Source organism: Oxyura jamaicensis, chromosome 3 (assembly GCF_011077185.1).
Source record: "Oxyura jamaicensis isolate SHBP4307 breed ruddy duck chromosome 3, BPBGC_Ojam_1.0, whole genome shotgun sequence".
Taxonomy (NCBI): Eukaryota; Metazoa; Chordata; class Aves; order Anseriformes; family Anatidae; genus Oxyura; species Oxyura jamaicensis.
This window is the reverse complement of record NC_048895.1, coordinates 107,622,146-107,639,518: the sequence shown is the minus strand read 5'-3', so window position 1 is coordinate 107,639,518 and position 17,373 is coordinate 107,622,146. Positions and strand designations below refer to the sequence as shown.

Below are 17,373 nucleotides of genomic sequence, written 5' to 3'. Positions count from 1 at the left end.
GGTTCTCCTCAGTCCATGGTATTTGCAATATGAGTCATCTGAACAATCAAGATATACAGTGAAAAAAAAAAAAAAAAGAAAATAGAGCAATACAGTATTGTGAGCTACATGGGAGTTTTGTTTAGCATCATAACAGCCAACAGATAGGACCAGAACAGTCTCATGATATCTTCTACTTGTAAAATATAAAATGGAATATGTATGTACTTACACATAAAATCACAGAATGACTGTGGTTAGAGGCCATCTGGTCCAATTCCCTTGCTCAATGAGCACCACCAAGAGCAGGTTGTGCAGGACCATGTGCCTTTGAGGATCTCCAAGGAGGTAGACTCCACAACCTCTCTGGGCAATGTGGGCCAGCGCTCCATCAGCTTGCACAGTTCAGAATTGCTTCCTGATGGTCAGATAGAACCACTTGTGCTACAGTTTGTGCACATTGCCTCTTGTCCTGGCACAGGGCACCACTGAAAAGAACCTGGCTCCATCCTCTTTGCACTCTCCCTTCAGATACTGATATTTATTGACAAGATGTCCCCTGAGCCTCCCCTTCTCCAGGCTGAAGAGTCCCAGCTCTCACAGCCTTTCCTCATAGGAGAGATTCCAGTCCCTTCATCTGGGGGAAGGGAAACATCATCTTCATGTTTCTTTGTTGGTCTATTTCCAGTATATCCATGTATCTCTTGTACCGGACTATCTCTTGTACTACATATCTCTCGTACTTAAGTTATTGGAATGACTTGACTAATCAATTTACAAATTGATTGGGTGCTTCCCGATGTGTTTTTTTCCTAAGTCTACTGCCTTTATTTCCTATAAAATGGGTAAATGAAAGGAGGTGTCTGAAGTCCTAAAGGAGTTCTTCACAAGATTTTAGGCACTTAGAATTCCTTCATGCTTTCACCTTTACCCACTTTCCTTTACTTAGAACAAGTTTAGACGACTTACACACTTTTAGAATTACTGATTCAGATATGAAAAGGAAGTATCTGACTTAGGTGTGTCCATAACTCTTAGCTTTCCAAAGATATCAGCTTAAAATTCAGTAGATCTATTATTCAGGGGATAAGGATGCCTACAATATCCTAAAGTCAACAGACTCCAATATGTCTGAAATTGGCCATAAGTCTAGGAAGAAATTAATCAAGACTCCAAAACATAACTCAAATAGCTAGCTTAGTTAAATTATATTACATTTTGAGCTTGTCTTGTAGTTAGAAACAGAGATTGGGGTTGTGACAGTGTGAATATTTACATTTTCAGAATGTTAAATGCTCCTCAGATATTTTGTCTTTCATTCTTGGGCCTTCAAACAGAATTTATCTCTTTCAATGTTATGTATATTGCTGATGTTTTGGTCTTTTATTCCAGAGATGTAATAATATTTATATAGTCATACATACATGTGTACATATGTGTACATTTGTGTACAGGCACACGCATGTATGCATATATATACACATATAAATTTGCAAATAGCTGTTTTCTTCAAGTTTGTTGATAGCTTGAGTTAAGGAATGGTTAGCGTTTTGGCAAATCCAGACAGAGTTTGAATCCATTGCTCATAAAACTAAGCAAAAACTTGGAATTTCATATAAATTGACATTTTGTAGCATGTCTCATATTACTGTTACATATGATCCATAAGGTCCGCTGAAAAAATTATGCATATATAAAACAAAACTAAACTAAACTAAACACACTGGAAAGCAGAATTATTAATGGAAATCAGATTCTATTTAAAGCTGGTGTTTTGGCATTACTGAAAACTATGCGATTTCTAACTACAACAATCTTCAATTACCCATTCCATGACAGTTTCTTTTAATTATATTTACTCAGAAGCAATTCCTATTTTTATTTTCTGACAATCTTCTTTCTCTCTCTCTCTCATTTTTTTTTTTTTTTTTTTTTTAAGGTAATGATGTAAGATGTTGGAATGGGTAGTGGACAGAGTACAATTTCTCTAAGTAGCATGTGAGCACTTTTTTATGCTGTGGCATTCATTAAAGACTTGTTTAAGCAATACCATGTATAAGTAACTTGGTCTCATATGCTTCTATATTTAGTAAAGAAGCTTGTTTGGAACCCCACTGTGCCCATATGGTTTCTATATATAATTTTGTTGTATAACAAGACGAAAAAACAAAGCAACCCATAACATGCCCCATATTGTACAGGACACAAATGAAGATTGTCTCTGCTGCCAATAGTTCACTGTCCAACATCTCTGACTTGTTCATTACTTTATTGGATAAACCCCCACCCTCATGTGGATCTCTTCACCCTCAGCAAGTTTGCAGACGACACCAAGTTAGGTGCGTGTGTCGATCTGCTCGAGGATAGGAAGGCTCTGCAGGAGGATCGGGATAGGCTGGACCAATGGGCCGAGGCCAACGGTATGAAGTTCAACAAGGCCAAGTGCCAGGTCCTGCACCTGGGGCACAACAACCCCAAACAGAGCTACAGGCTGGGAGATGTGTGGTTAGAAAGCTGCCTGGCAGAGAAGGACCTGGGAGTATTGGTTGACAGTCGGCTGAATATGAGCCAGCAGCGTGTTCAGGCAGCCAAGAAGGCCAACAGCATCCTGGCTTGCATTAGAAACAGCGTGGCCAGCAGGTCCAGGGAAGTGATTGTCCCCCTGTACTCGGCTCTGGTGAGGCCGCACCTCGAGTACTGCGTTCAGTTTTGGGCCCCTCACTACAAGAAGGACATGGAGGTGCTTGAGCGAGTCCAGAGAAGGGCTACAAAGCTGGTGAAGGGTCTGGAGAACAAGTGTTACGAGGAGCGGCTGAGGGAGCTGGGACTGTTTAGCCTGGAGAAGAGGAGGCTCAGGGGTGACCTTATTGCACTCTACAGGTACCTGAAAGGAGGCTGTAGCGAGGTGGCGGTTGGTCTATTCTCCCACGTGCCTGGTGACAGGACGAGGGGGAATGGGCTAAAGTTGCACCAGGGGAGGTTTAGGTTGGATATTAGGAAGAACTTCTTTACTGAACGGGTTGTTAGACACTGGAATAGGCTGCCCGGGGAAGTGGTTGACTCACCATCCCTGGAGGTCTTTAAAAGACGTTTAGATGTAGAGCTTAGGGATATGGTTTAGTGGAAGATTTGTTAGCATTAGGTCAGAGGTTGTACTCGGTGATCTTGGAGGTCTCTTCCAACCTAGACTATTCTGTGATTCTGTGATTCTGTGATTCTCTGATTCTAAAATAGCCAATGGACTGCTTCAAATGTACTGGTCTCTGCATATGTAATTTATTATAGGGCCACGACCCAAAAGAAATACATAAGAAAGAACACAGAGAAGAAAAGAGGAAGGAATATACACATCTCAGTTGCTGTATTCAAAGATAGTTCAAAGGCATGCAATTTCCATTTAAACTCAATTGAATGCCACTAACAGAAGGCCATTCTGCCAGGTCACATACCAAGAGAATATTGTACCTGAAAAAGTTGTTGGTAATGTTCTTCCTATCCTATATGGAACATTTGTGCATTCTGACAATACAACTTGCAAATAAATAAATTAATAGAAAGGTTAATTTCAACTATTTGATGCCTTCCTATAGAGGAGTGGATTATAAATGACCTTGTAGCTGCATTTTCAAATTATTTCCAAATGCAGTTATATCTTATCTTGGATAATGTCAATAACCCTAAATATTTTAAGCTATTCTGTACCTCCACTGTGAAGCATAAAATGAACTAAGTAATATGAAAGTGCAAGGTCCTGCATCTGGACCAGGGCAATTCCAAGCACAAATACAGATTGGGCAGAGAATGCACTGAAAGTAGCCCTGATGAGAAGAACTTGAGGGTGTTGGTGGATGAGACGCTCAACATGAACCAGCAATGTGTACTTGCAGCCCAAAAAGCCAACCATATCCTGAGCTTCATGAAAAGAAGTGTGGCCAGCAGGTCAAGGGAGGTAATTCTTCCTCTCAACTCTGCTCTCATGAGATCTCGTGGAATACTGTGTTCAGCTCTGGGGTCCCCAGCACAAGAAGGACACAGACCTATTAGAATGAGTCCAGAGGAGGGCTATGAAGATGATCAAGGGGCTGGAGCACCTCTCCTATGAAGACAGGCTGAGGGAGTTGGGGTTGTTCAGCATGGAGAAGAAAGGCTCCGGGGAGACCTCACAGCAGCCTTCTGGGCATACAGGAAAAATGGGGAGGGACTCTTTGTCAGAAGGTGTAATGACAGGTCAAGGAGTAATGGCTTTAAATTAAAAGAGGGTAGGTTTAGATTAGATATAAGGAAGAAATTCTTTACTCTGAGGATGGTGAGGCAGAGGAACAGGTTGCCCAGAGAAGCTGTGAGTGCACCATCCATGGAAGTGCTAAAGGCCAGGTTGGATGGGGCTTTGAGCAACCTGGTCTGGTGGGAGGTGTACCTGCCTTGTCGGGGGGGTGGAATTAGATGATCTCTAAGGTCCCTTCCAACCCAAGACATTCTATGATTATGAGACTATGATTCTATGATTAATCTGCCTGAACCCTAATCAGATCTTATGGGTATTATGGGTATCTTTTAATTAATTTTTATTTATTTATTTATTTTTTCTGGGTTCTTCTTGAGCTGATAGAAGCTGTTACTATAGTAAGGATAGCCAACTCAATGTGAGATTTTATCTTTCATGCATCTAATACAATCCTTCAAATTAAAAATTAATTGATTAATTAATCAATTAATAGTAAGGTGGAGGGGACAGGATGGAAAGAAGGGTAAAATGTGATACTTCTATGCAAAGGAAGTGTTTTCTTCAGCTTGCAGTAACTTCAAATCAAGACTGGATACTCAAGTCAAAAACCAAAATGCAAGGCTTTTAACATATGAAATGTCGTTGCTTTTGCTTGAGTACCGTGTGCAGTTTCAGGTACCATAGCACAAGAAAGATACAAAACTGTTAGAGAGTGTCCAAAGGAGGACTACAGAGATGGTGAAGGGTCTGGAGGGCAAGGCATATGAGGGGCAGTTGAAGTCACTTGGATTGTTAAGCCAAGAGAAGAGAAGGCTGTGGAGAGGCCTCATGGCAGCCTGCAGCTTCCTCACGAGGGGAGTAGAGGGGCAGGCACTGAACTCTGCTCTCTAGGGACAGTGACAGGACCCGAGGGAACAGCATGGAGCTGTGACATGAGAGGTTTGGGCTGGGTGTTTGGAACTGGTTCTTTACTGAGAGGGTGTGTAGTGGGTTTACACAGAAAGGTTTTGGTAGCAGAGGGCTGAAGGGGTGGCTTCTGTGTGAAGAATCCAGAAGCTGTCCCATCTTAGATAAGGGCCAGTTTCAGCCTGCTTCAAAGGGACTCACCACTGCCCAGAGCTGAGCCATTAAGAGATGTTTGCACCTCTGTGAGAGCAGATTTAAGGGGAGAAAACTGCTGCACAACAGCAGCTGGAAGAGCAAGGAGTGAGAAACAGCCCTGCAGACCCCAAGATCAGTGCAGAAGGAGGGCAGGAGGTGCTCCAGGCATGCAGCAGCAGTTCCCTGCGGCCTGTGGAGAGGCCCCTGGTGGAGCAGGCTGTCCCCCTGCAGCTCATGGGTCCCACACGGAGCAGATCTCCACACTGCAGCCTGTGGAGGAGCCCCCGGTGGAGCAGGTGGATGTGGCCTGGAGGAGGCTGCGGCCCATGAAGAGCCCCCGCAGGAGCAGGTCCTGGGCCGGAGCTGCAGCCCCTGGAGAGGAGCCCATGCAGGAGCAGGGGGTCTGGGGGGAGCTGCCGCCCGTGGGGGACCCGTGCTGGAGCAGTTTGCTCCTGAGGGATGGACCCCATGGTACAGAGCTCTATGGGATAAGTTCTTGAGGAGCTGCTGCCTGTGGGCAGCCCCCGCAGGGTCAGTTCGGGAAGGACGGCATCCCGTAGGAGGGACCCCACGTGGAGCAGGGGCAGAGAGTGACTGTGAAGGAGTGGCAGAGACAAAGCATCAGGGAATGACTGCTACCCTCATTCCCCATTCCCCTGTGCTGCTCAGGGTGAGGAGGGAGAAAAGGGTGGATGGGGGGGAAGGTGGTTTGTAGTTTGTTTTTCTGTTTCTCACTGCTCTAGCTTGTTAGTAATAGGCAATAAATTTTATTAATTTCCTTACTCTGAGTCTGTTTTGCCTGTGAGGATAATTGTTGAATGATCTCCCCATCCTTATCTCAGTCCTTGAGCCCTTTCCATCTTATTTTTGCCCCTCTGTCCCTTTGAAGAGGGGCAGTGAGAGAGTGATTGTGCTGGAGCTCAGCTGCCCAGCTGGGTAAAACCACCACAGACAGTGGTTGGGCACTGTAACAGGCTCCACAGAGCAGAGCAGTCATCACAGCACTGAGCCTGCCCGAGTTCAATAAGCATTTGGACAACTCTCTCAGACGTAGGGTCTGATTTTTTGTGTGGTCCTCTGGAGACCCAGGAGATGGACTCGATGATCCTTGTGGGTCCCTTCCAACTCAAATATGCTATGACTTTATGATTCTATATTTTATGGAAGTTCAGGCTAGATAATAAGAGAGTCCTTTCTGTCCCTAAACACTTTGAATCAGCAAGTCTGCTGTATTCCTGTTAGAAAAAATTAATCCTCCTTTATTCAAGGATGATTTTCTGTTGGTAGTGCACATTGGTACAGCTGGTAATTCCTTTCTAAATCCCAAGATTTGTTCCTACTTACCTCCTTTTCTGTAATATAGTTGAAGGAAAAAGTAAGTAACCAATACCCAAAATAGCTAGTTCATTAGAAATATTATTCTCAAGGAAATATATATATATATATATGAGTAGGTTCATAAAATTAGAATATAAACATTGATATTAAAATTTCCTTTTAAAGAAGATTTTAGTATTGCAAATGGTTTTCCCTTCTTCTGACTGTCCTTCTTGTTTTCATGCAATAGTAAGATCCACTGACTGAGGAAAGTGGAAAATAAAACCTAACTCAAGTCCTAATCATTGCACCATCTTTCCCAGCTTTGTTGGATTACATTTTAAAGTGCTGGCATATAGAAATACTACAAGTGACTTGCCTGTGACAACACAGCAAGTACCAGAAAAATCATATAAATTCTTTGGTCTATCAAGAATTATGTCTAGAGATTTTTTTCCTTGGGGGTTGGGGTGCAGCTCATGGCATATTTCTGTTCATCAGGTAGCTTGTTCAGCAGTCAAAGTGATACATCCTTAGAAGTACGAAATACATTTGCTCTGCTATGCAAACATGGATACGCATTTAAAAAAAAAAAAAAAAGAATAAAATAAAATTTTAAAAAAATACACATCATTTAGTGGTTGGGAGTTATTTCCAGTTTGCAACCACTGGAAGGGTTGCCTGGAGAAAACTTTTCCCTGTGTTATTACAGAATAATAGTTTGTGGATATTGAAAAGCAAACACAACTTGTGGTTTTCTTTCAAGTTACACTGCAGGGCTATCTCCCGCTTAGTATTTTTGCATCACGTTGTTTGGGAAAGGTCATGTTTTTACTTTCAAGACACCATTCATATTTAGTTCCCTCTTCTAATCTGCAAATAGTTACCCAAGAGTTGCAGTCAGGAAGCCAATTAATTGGGTACAAAAGCTGCTCCAAGTGGCATTTTGTTAATCATCGAGATTTTTATTGTGTTAAATAAATTCAGGTAACTTCCATCATTTGAATTTCTTGCCTTAAATGAAAACTGAAAAATCAGCAATGGTACATGCAGGGATATGGCAGTCACTGGGGTCTGCGATTTGAAGGCCAAAAATTTCTATTTATGTGATACTGAGTGAAACGGTCACCTAGAACTTGTTGTCACTATGTTGGGCTTTCTAAAGTAGCTCAGATTATCTTCAGTTACAGCAGTCTGGAGTACATTCTTTAGCTAGGGCCAAATGTAATGCAAATTTTACAAGCAGCATGTTGCTTTTAGTATGTACTGGAAATATTACATACCACTGAAAACAAGATTATTTTTGATGTAAAGGTTGTGGAGTTAATTATGATTAAACCATCAGGTACTATGTGTGGCAAGGAGACTTGAGTTTTTACACTAGTGTGATGGCTAACAACACCATGAGTTAGTCCTTTAGACTATATTTTTTTAGTCTAGCTCTCAGACAAAAGTCATGGAAATGGGTCTGTCAGTCCCCGCTTTTAGTTGTTTTTGCTGATGTACAATGTTTTATTACACTACCTTTATCCTTTATTATACTGTTCTTTCTCTGCTGCTCCTAAAATGAGATGACTTTTTTCCACTGAGGATCTGAGGACTGTTGCTGACAATGTGAGATCACTGTATAAAGAGTGGGAATTATATTCTCATATATCCAAATCTTTTATGAAACAATTAAAGAAAACAAAATCTTGTTTATTCTAATCAATATTACCAGTTGCTCGCAATCCTTCCTTCCTTCTTTCCTTCCTTCCTTCCTTCCTCCCTTCCTTCCTTCTTTCCTTCCTTCCTGTCAGTACAAACAGGTAGCACAGAAGAGCTCCATGAGGGATTAAATCAGACCTTGAACACTGTAAACATAACAGAGGTTGACCATGCTACAGGTTCTTTCCACATAAGTAATCATGTCAGTCCTAAACTAGTCCTTGAGAGCTTAGTACTGAAACAAGCAGAAGGTTGCTTGGTTCAGTGAGCTATTAGAGACTCCAGACTGATTTCCAGAATAATGGGGCAATGAGTCTGTCCACTTTGCCCTGAGAGACACAAGCAAACTCTGCCACAAACCTGTGTCCCACTCAGTTTAACAATTGTGATTGTAACTAAATTTGGTCAAAACTCCAAATCACACCCACCCATAAAACAGTTTAATTTTTATGTGTGGAAAAATTATGATCATTATTCCACATACTTGCACTTCCAGCTAAATTTGAGGAGTGTCAAAATTTGCGTGGTTCTATTAAACAAATCAACATCTAACAAAAAACATAAGAATAAAACTTATAGCAGACTGACTGATGGATCTCAAGATGGATCTTAACTTTAAGCTCATTTCACCCAGAACAGGAATATCTAAGTGAGCTAAAATATCATACCTGCAAACATCAATTTTGGTAGCTGTTTTAGCAAAGAAAAGAAAAGAAAAACCACAAGTAAAACTGATGTTTTATTTTGATGTTTTCTAAAATAAAATATTTGGTATTTTAATTTAAAATCACACCATTTTAAAATGTCATTAAACTCTCAAGAACAAAAAGGCATATTTGGAAACAGTTTGGTTGTTATAAAAAATATTTTTTTTTTGGTGGTGGGGAGACGTTTTTGGTTTTGTTTCTTTTAAACAGACACCAGCAAATCAGCATGTTATCCCTATCTCTAGGGCAAAGAATTAATTCCACAAATGACAGTTTCATGGAATCTCTGTGTGACACCTTGGTTAGCTGTGCAAGCCAGCTGTTTGAGAGATCTCCCAGGTACAAAACATCATGAGAGTGGTCAGTGTGTTATAAAACTCCTACTCCGTTACTGGAAAGAGCTCTTTACCTTCTCAGTTGCAGAGAACTGAACTCTGTACCCTTCCAGAAGTGAAGCTTAACTGCATACCGGTCTATATCAGCAAGAGCATGGCTAATAGATCAAAGGAAATAATTATTTCCTTTGTTTCTACATTCATGAGGCTACAGCTGGAACACTGTGTCCAGTTTGGGTCCTCCAGACAAACAAACAAACAAAAGGCATTGGCAAATTGGAGCAAACTCAGGAGAGAACTTCCAGGATTGTAAGGTGTCTGCAGCACGTGACATGAAGAAAAGCTGAGGGAGTTGGGTTTGCTTAGTCTGGAGAAAGGAAGACTTAAGAGGAATCTAAGTGCTCTCTCCAAACATTGGGCAGATGTGGAGAAGATAGATGCTTTTGACAGGTTGACATTGAAAGAAAAACAGGCAACGTATGCAAAGTTGCAAAATATTAGATTCTGGCTTAACAGAAAAAAAAAAAAAATCTATGACAATTACATGTGTAATAGATTTCATAAAGTTTGCATGGAATCTCCATCCTTGGAGTTACCCAGAACCTGAGATGACAAGACCCTAATCTTAAAGCAACCTGAGTTAATTTGTAATCTAGCCTTGCTTGATTGGTTTCAGTTTCCCAAAGTGCTTTCCAACCGACATTATTCAACGTTCTTATTGTTCAAGAGATGTCTTTTGTTTTCAGAGAGGTATACTTTAAAGAATTATGCTTTTCTGTTTCATGTTTCAGCTTCAAAGTGATGGTTTGTATACGGCTTATTGATCACTCCTCTATGAAGTTGATTGAACATATGATGTTGTGGAATATTCTGGAGGGTGTTCCCAATAAAATTTATTTTCTTTTAAAGTGTTCTCTGAGACATGGAAGAATGGAAAATACATGACAAAGACATGACAAGAGACCTGGATCGTTACTAATAAGACATTGTTCAAATTAGCCAGTATTCATCACCCAACAGGCCTTCAAGGGTGAGTATTCAGAAAGAATACAAAATTATTCTAGGATTTTACATATGTCTGAGTTTCAAGTGGATGTAGATGGGAGTTGGAAACTAGCCTTTTTATTTATTTTTATTTATTTATTTATTAATCCCCCCCCCCCCCCGCCCCAGGAAGTGGGAAAAAGAGTGAATGCATGACAAAATGTCAAAGCTCAAAAAACAGCCTTTGAATAGAAATTCTCAGGGAATTTTAGGATGTTTATAGATTAGACTTCCTCAAAAAAGAGGCACTATCTCACAAGTACCTGGAATTGTTTGGGTATATACAAAGAGTCAATTTGAAAACAGTTAAGTTAAAATATATTATGACAATGGGAAGGTGGAGTGTCTTGGCTTGGGATGGAAAAAAGGACTACATGCACTAATAAAAAAATGCTGGTTGATACAATCACTTGAGTGATTCTACCAATTCCAGCTGGAACAGTTTGGGCCTGGGATGACTAGCTCTCTCCTCAGGAATCCCTGAGCCTAGGAATGTAACAGAAGGGTTGCAAATAAGGTGGGAGGAGTAGGGTTTTCATAGAAGGGATGGATATAAAAAATATTCTTGAATTAAGTGATCATGAGCTGATTAATCTGATTTTAGAACAAGACAGAATCAAATACTGTTTGGGATTTTTAAGAGACAAAATAAGAAACGGGGGGATCAAGTCAATAAAGTTTATTACATTGATAAGATTAAGCGATTTAACAAAATAAAAAGCTCTGTCTGAAACTGTATGAAAAGTAAGAGTGGAGACAAATAAGGAGGACTTACAGGGAAGAGGAGAATTGTTATCAATACAGGATGGTAAGGTCTCATTTAAAGGATATATTTTTGAACATTCATATAAAAATCATTTAAAATGAAACACCAGGTAGGAGTTACCAGGTGATTAATAAAGTAACTACTTTATTATTTAATATAATGTATTACATATATTATCTCATGAGGTTCAATAAGGCCAAGGTCCTGCATCTGGACCAGGGCAATTCCAAGCACAAATACAGACTGGGCAAAGAATAGATTGAGAGCAGCCCTGATGAGAAGAACTTGTGGGTGTTGGTGGACAAGAAGCTCAACAAGAGCCAGCAATGTGTGCTTGCAGTCCAGAAAGCCAACCTGGGCTACATCAAAAGAAGGGTGGCCAGCAGGTCAAGGGAGCTGATTCTCCCTCTCAGCTCTGCTCTTGTGAGACCCAGCCTGGAACCCTGCATTCAGCTCTGGGGCCCCCAGCACAAGAAAGACACAGACTTATTAGAGTGAGTCCAGAGGAGGGCCATGAAGATGATCAAGGGGCTGGAGCACCTCTCCTATGAAGACAGGCTGAGGGAGTTGGGGTTGTTCAGCATGCAGATGAAAAGGCTCCGGGGAACCTTATAGCAACCTTCCAATACCTAAAGGTAAGCTGTGGAGGGACTCTTTGTCAGAAGATGTAATGATACGACAAGAACTAATGGCCTTAAACTAAAAGAGGGTAGGTTTAGATTAGATATAAGGAAGAAATTCTTTACTCTGAGGATGGTGAGGCAGAGGAACAGGTTGCCCAGAGAAGTTGTGGATGCACCATCCCTGGAAGTGTTTAAGGGCAGGTTGGATGGGGCTTTGAGCAACCTGGTGTAGTGGGTGGCATCCCTGCCAATGGCAGGGGGGTTGGAATTAGATGATCTTTAAGGTCCCTTCCAATCCAAACCATTCTATGACTCCATGATTCTATGATATTTAAAATTGACCTTCCTAATGAAGGATGTTACAAAATGCAGATATCTGTTCAATACTATAATGTCTCAAACTGAGTCCTTGCCAAAGCATTCACTTAAAATAAAAGCAGGGATGAAGCCAATGACTGACTTTAGAGTTGACGCAGGAGACGTGTCTGTATCCTAACACCAAGACATTATGGACTAGGTTTGAAAGTGTAGTCATATGCAGTTGCGTGCATACATTTGAGCATGCCTAATATAGCCACAAATATTTAACATATGCAGGCAAATCACTTTTTTGAAAACATACATTATTAGTTATCTACAAAAATGCTCTGTTACTCCCAGGGACCAAGAGTTAACTTCAGCTAAGTTTTCCCAACAGCTCTTTGAGAAGTAGAGCAACATGTGAGACTCAGAACTCCTAAAAGGATGTTTTGTAAAGTTGTGTTCTCTTTCTAAGCCCTCGTAGTAATACTAATTTGAATTGATAGTTTTATTTTTTCTTCTCTGCCTCAATTACCTACTTTTTCTATGTGCTTGTTATAAATTAGTCCCTCATTGTGGAAGAACTCTAGCTTTCTGTCTCTGAAGTGGCTACACATTGTTTAACATCTATTTAGCATGTACAAAGAAATTCATGAAGTATGTGTTATAATCCTTCTTGTCTTGCCCCCGTTCTTCAGGTACTTCTTACCATATGCAAAGAGACTGTGCCAGCAAGACATACTCAGCTAAAAGCATTTAGCAGCTATTCATTGGCTAACACATACAATAGGAGGAGGTCTATGCTCCTCAAATTGGCCACTTAGATACATCATGAAATTATATTTCAGTGTATACATTTTAAAATCAGAATGCAATTATCTATGTTCATTGAAAACATGGACACTAAAAACTTTTGCATTAGTTTTCAATCAGTTTTATTTGCTAGGAATCACCTTTTAGTGCCATCTCTATGCCACAAAGGACTGTCTTTGAGAGAAATGCCTTTCAGGCAGCCCATATTTGCATGAACATGAAAAGCTTTGTAGTTAACTGATCTCTGTTGTTACTTTTCCCAGTAAAGAGTGGCAAAGCATCCAGCAACCTGATTGGTTGGCATGGATTTTGTTTGCTATAATAAAATACAACAAGGGCTGTCAAGACTTATTGCTTCAAATGAAGAGCTGTGTACAGCATGGTTCCCCAAAGCAGTCTGCATATGGAACCCTTTAAACATTCTTAAGAGACCCATTGGGGCTTCTAATTATTGTGAAACATCTTCTGGCAGAACCATTCCTACCCTTCCAAGAATGCGTTGTAAAAATAATTAGATGATGAGATTTAGATCGAAACCTCTAACTAGTGATTTAAGAGTTTTGCTCATACTATATAGAAAGCTAAGGAAATGAAATGCTGAAAATCTCTTAACATGAAAGGAAAACAGTCCTTTGTGGTTCACATTTTGGGGGGGAAGACAGAGAACAAACTTTTCTTTCTCCTCCTTCTTTCCCCCTCCCCAACTTTAATACTTTGTTTCCTGTGGTTACATGAGGGGGTGGAGATGTTTCTTCATTTTCTAAACATTAAACCACTTGAGAATCTCTCTCAATTTCTGGGGAGCCCTGCTATTAGAGAACAACTTGAGGAGCTTGCTTTAATCAAGCTTAAAAGCTACAAAGAATAGAATCACATTTTATGGCTTTAGAGGCTAAACCAACATGCAGTCAATTAGGTGACATCACTTCTACAAAAAAAGCAGAACATCTTTGTTTAATCAAAACAAACAAACAAGATTAGAAGTTTAAGTGCTGTGATTTAGGAAAGATTCACATTTTGAATTAAATCCTGGAGGAGTACGGACGTGGCAGCAATAAAATTTAATCACATGAAATCTGGATGGTCAGCTTAGCAGTTGGGTTAGTTTAAATGTGAAGATGAGGGTTTCTGTGTGTTTGTTTGTTTGTTTTGTTTTGCCAAGGAAAATGAATTCATAGTATATGCAGGTGTTGTGGATTTATTTGTTCCTTTTCCTTGTTTGTTATTTTCTTAATTAAGTCTTCAAATTGAGCTTTTCAACACCTAGATCCATAAAATGATTTTAAACAGAGCTGAGGGACCTATTTACATACTGTATTTTCTATTAGCTATTTGCCACAATGCAGGAGGGGATACATCCTGCTAAGTGTTATAGAAAATGCAGTGCCTTCCCTAAAGAGATTATAGCACTGACAAGTCAAAGAATAGCATCACCAGGCTACCATCATTCCTCCCATTTAAGTTCACAATTCACATGCAATCACTGAACCATTTCTCTGTGGGTATTCATATCCAGGCTGCATCTCAAATGTATTATTTCATCATAATGTTTCTAAATTACAGCTTTTCCCTTCAGCCCTCATGCCTGCTACTCAAGGAAGCTATCATTACATCTTGTGTTGAATACTGTTGTGTCCTTCCATAACCTTGACAAATGCAGTCCTGCCACATGACCTGTTTTTATAGGCCATCACCCTGACCACATAGCTCATCCCATGGCATCACTCCTCCTCCTCTCTCATATTACCAGGACAACCACAGACCTTCACCAGCAAGGCAGTTCCCAACTGGTCTGCATATATCTGACTCATGTGGGCTTCTAAACACCTTTGTTCTTTCTCACATGCTACCTCTTACTTTTTGAGAGAGATTCCTATAGGAGCCAAATTACTATATTTGTTCCCCCTTCTTTAAGACACTTTTTGAGGATGGTGGATACAGAAAACACCATCACCTTGCTAGCATATTAAGATAACTGCTTATTATGCTTAGAGATACTATGTCACTCATTATTTATATTCCTCAACTGTTAGACTGTGTTCATCCCAGTCCCTTAGCTGTAGATGCTCAGCTGTCTCCAGCAGGAATTGTCCTCCATTCTCTTTAACAGCACCTGGCACAGAGGGCTCTGGCTCCTAGATATACAGCAATACAAATAACCATAAATGAAAATAAATGAGTTGAGAAATTGCCTGCAGTCTCACAGCAGGGCAGTGGCTGATGTAAGATTAGAAATTTTGGGACAGCTGGCTGGAAAACATGAGCCTTAGTCATGTTTTTCTAATTGAAAAATCATATTTGGGATGAAAATTTCAGCTACAGCTGTAAAACTAAGGGACCGATCTTGTGAGGACTAGTTTCTATGATTTTCTGATAACGGTAATACAGACAAGTTATACAGAGCTGATTTTAGGCATAAGGCAAATGCTACATAGCAGAAAATGTTGTCTTCCTTTTTCCTTCTTTTTAATCTCAAAACTTTGCCAGTGTCATAACCCCTCACCTACCAGAAGTAGAAATTGATGAGTCACAACTCTGACCCATGAACAAACCAAGCTTGTTAGCTAGAGGAATCTCTTTTGACCTCCAGGTCACCTTCACACATCAATGGTTAACTGCTGGCAATAGCTGGGCCTTTGGGGATTGCAGGATAATCACTTTTGCTTTTAATACTGGGATTTATTTATTTATTTATTTAAACTCTGCTAGCATGAGATTAAGCAGAAGAATATCTGACAATGATAATGAGAAGCAGAGGACTCAACAACATACCTTATACCCAGCAAACTGTACTATTCACTGAGCTGACTGACTTTACTGTGCAAAGTCTGAAGTTTCGTCCAGAAGTTACTGTTTGCAGTTTAGCCAGCAGCACTATTTATAGTTTCAAGCAATTTGAAATGCATCAGAGTTGGACAACACTGCTGTGCATGTGTGCAGGTGGAGAACACATTTAAATAAATCTACAGCCTGTACAGCCTCCATTCCACAGATTTTGTCAGAGTCAGTCCCTCTGAATAAATTTAGCTAACATGCTTAAAGCCTCCACATCCATAGGAATCAAGAAAAACTTAACTGCTTCATGGACTAGGGATAGTGCTTGGAAATAGCTTCCTGGCTGCTGGAGTGGCCTCGTCTTCTTAGCTGATAAGAGATACTAAACAGCTTTCATATGAGAACAGAGAGAGAGAGATTTCAATTTGAAACATAATAAATTTCTAAATGAGTGGAAGCATTAGATTTTATGACAACTTCCAGATAAGTCTGGAGTATAGTTCTGTACAACGATCAGCTTCATCAGACTGTCTATTAGACATATCTTAATCTAAAAAGAAAGAAAAGGGCACTTGCAGCTACTCACCAGTTAAAGTGACAGCAAGAAGGCATTCATCTCGTCTAACCCAAGTTGTCTACAGCTGCAGCTGTCAGATAAGGTGATTGCTCACTCCAGACTCTTTAACAGCAAAGGAAGAAAAATAAGGACTTTTAAGGCATGATTCATGTGATCCATCTCAGATGGGTAATTTAAGATGAGACAAATCACAGCGAGGAAGAAGCTATGTTCTTTATTAACTGAAAAGTAAGTGTAGGCAAGTAGCTCATATAAAGGCATCAAGGTTTTGTTGGAATAACATTTTTCTCTGGACACATCAGACAGGTTATTGTTAGGGAACAGATTCACTGCATAGATTAGTTTGTCCAGATGAAATTTTCAGATGAGGCTGCTCAGATTTTAAAGTACATATATTTATGTACCTTTTACTAGGAAAATCTTTCTACTGTTTTGCCTTTTTTTTTTTTTTTTTTTTTTTTTTTTTTTTTTACTACCCATATTTCATGGGCCTGCACATTTTCAGAATTTAGTACTTGTAACATTTCAATTCTTGAATCATTCTTCTAGTAATTTAAAAATTTCTAAGCTGTAAGTTTTCAGTGAATGAAATATCTCTCTTAAAATTTAGATAAATCCATGTCTATAAGTCTTGCAAAGCTTAGTAAGTGTTTTAAAAACCCTAAACTGAATTCCTAAATTTGTAAATTATTTTGTACAGATCTGTTTGATAAAACAGATTAAGACCAATTGCTCACATTCATCATCAAAGAGATAACACAATGTGATGAAACTGAAACCTTAGAGAAAACTTAGGTTAAATGTTAGAAAAAATATAGATAAACTCTAAGGACAGTCAGGAAGTGGTAGACACTGCCAAGAGGGGGCATGGAACCACCATCACTTCAGTATTGAGGGTTGGGCCACCCATCTCTTTGGGAATGACTCAGGAGTAAAGCCATAAATCCTTCTGTGATTCAGGGAGACGGACTTCATGACCCACCAGCAGTATCTTCCAGGCTAAATGAGGCCATTACTCATGAAGCTAATAAAAAGTCAAAGGATAAGCCCCCTGGAAATAAATAAATAATTAAAATGAAATAAATAAAAACAAGCACTTAGAAT

The 17,373-nt window shown here is 39.9% G+C and overlaps 1 long non-coding RNA gene across 1 annotated transcript in view; it reads right to left on the bottom strand.

Annotated features, from left to right (window-relative positions):
- LOC118164687 overlaps nt 1–17,373 on the bottom strand; it is a 125,635-nt gene that overhangs the window by 15,496 nt on the left and 92,766 nt on the right. The window contains exon 2 of the long non-coding RNA XR_004749608.1: nt 16,279–16,371. This is a non-coding gene — a long non-coding RNA (uncharacterized LOC118164687). The remainder of the gene's footprint in view (nt 1–16,278; nt 16,372–17,373) is intronic.